Below are 2,001 nucleotides of genomic sequence, written 5' to 3' on the forward strand. Positions count from 1 at the left end.
TTCTTGTTGTGTTTCCCCTTTAATTTTCTTGAGTATGTTGAATTTAATGATGCCTAGCTAATTTCTCTTAGTTAGGGTTTAGATGGATTTTGATCTTAAGATTATATAGTTATTTGTTTAATTCAATTCAAGACATTTATTATTTGCATGAGGAATTTTTATTGCTATGCTTAATGCTTTAAAAGAATTGACCAATCTTTTAATGATTTGATGATTCATGCATGACTGGCCAAAGGATTGTTATGAATTAGATCCCTAGGCAATAAAAATCGCATGATAGACTATGATATTGAAAGATGATTAACTCATGTGTGGGAATCAATGAAGCTTAGTGAGTCAAATCCCCTTCTACGATTAGAAGTTTCCAAAAAAGTTAATGTTTATTTTTCCTTTTGACAACCATTTAGAAATTTGATGGTAGAATTGGATTAATAAATGATTAATATGACTTGAGAAAGCTTATTAATTAATTTAGGAAAATCCACCATCACATGCAAATAACATTAATATACCTTAGGATAATTTCGGTCTTGAGTTAGATTATATAGGTAATTATGTAACTTTGATTTAATGAAATCTAAACCCTAGTTGCATTCATCCATCAATTCAATTTTTATTAAGTTCTTGGATTTGCATTAATTCTTTTAGTTTTTATTCATTCAATTGATTCACGAGTTCAACTTAGGTTAGTTTAAAATTGATTTGGTACTGTGATCTAATCCCTGTGGGATCAACACTTTTCTCATCATTATACGCACATTTGACTAAGGTACACTTGCTGGAATTAACTGTGCATAAATCACACAACAAGTTTTTGGCGCCGTTGTTGGGGACTAGTTTATTGCATATCAAAACTACCTGAATTAGCCTTAGATTGAACATATATTTGTTTTATTTTTGGATTTAAAATTTATCATTTCAATTTTTGTTCGGTTCAGCTTTATAAAATTTTTAGGAAATTTTTAATTTTTTTTCTTTCTTTTTCTTTTCTTTGAAGGTTCCTAGTGCATGACACGCACTAGTGGTGGAGAATTAATACCCCTTGATCAATAAATTGAAAGGACTTTGAAAAAGCGAACGAGGGAGAGAAAGAACAAGATGGCTCAAGACCAAAATAATCCAAAGACATTGATCTCCTACGCTATACTTACTCTGGATGGTACTACATCAAGCATTAGGAGGCCGAATGTGCAAGCAAACAATTTTGAGATCAAGCCTGCAATTATTCAGATGATCCAAATGAATGTGCAATTTTCTGGTCCCAATGATGACCCTAACTCTCATATTCCTAATTTTCTTGAAATATGTGATACTTTTAAGCATAATGGAGTTAGTAATGATGCCATTAGACTTAGGTTATTTCCTTTCTCCTTAAGGACAAAGCAAAAGATTGGTTTAACTCTCTTCCTACATGTTCGATTACTACATGGGATGACTTGGCACAAAAGTTTTTATCTAAGTATTTTCCACCTGCTAAAACAACTAAATTAAGGAATGACATAACAACTTTTTCTCAATTTGATAATGAAACCTTATGAGTCATGGGAGAGATTTAAGGAACTGCTTAAGAAGTGTCCTCACCATGGTCTACTTGTTTGAATACAAGTGTAAACTTTTTATAGTGGCATTAATCAATCTAATCGTTCAATGTTAGATGCAACTGCAAGTGGTACCCTTATGAGAAAAACTCCCAAAGAAGCATATGAACTTTTGGAGGAGATGGCGGCCAATAGCTATCAATGGGGCAATGAGAGAGAAAATAAAAAGGGAGTTGGAATTTATAATGTTGATTCTATCACTGCTATATCGGCTCAACTTGTTGCATTAAATAAGAAATTAGAAAATTTTGGGGTTTCAGTTATGAGTATTTCTTCTGTTCCCTTCCCTTATGAGCTTTGTGGGCAAGGGGGACACGCTAGTGTAAACTGTCAAGTAGGAAATCCATTTTCTTCTTCTTCTGAACAAGCTAATTTTGTTTCTTATAGTGGCAATAGGTTAAAT

General features: G+C 32.4%; 1 non-coding gene across 1 annotated transcript; it reads right to left on the reverse strand.

Annotated features, from left to right (window-relative positions):
* Positions 1–1,484: 1,484 nt before the first annotated feature.
* LOC148791654 (small nucleolar RNA R71) lies at positions 1,485–1,589 on the reverse strand. Its single transcript, XR_016076842.1, has one exon. It is a non-coding gene; the product is annotated as a small nucleolar RNA R71 (small nucleolar RNA).
* Between the last annotated feature and the right edge of the window lie 412 nt (positions 1,590–2,001).

Source organism: Nelumbo nucifera, chromosome 5 (assembly GCF_055504915.1).
Source record: "Nelumbo nucifera cultivar China Antique chromosome 5, China Antique-T2T, whole genome shotgun sequence".
Classification (NCBI taxonomy): domain Eukaryota; kingdom Viridiplantae; phylum Streptophyta; class Magnoliopsida; order Proteales; family Nelumbonaceae; genus Nelumbo; species Nelumbo nucifera.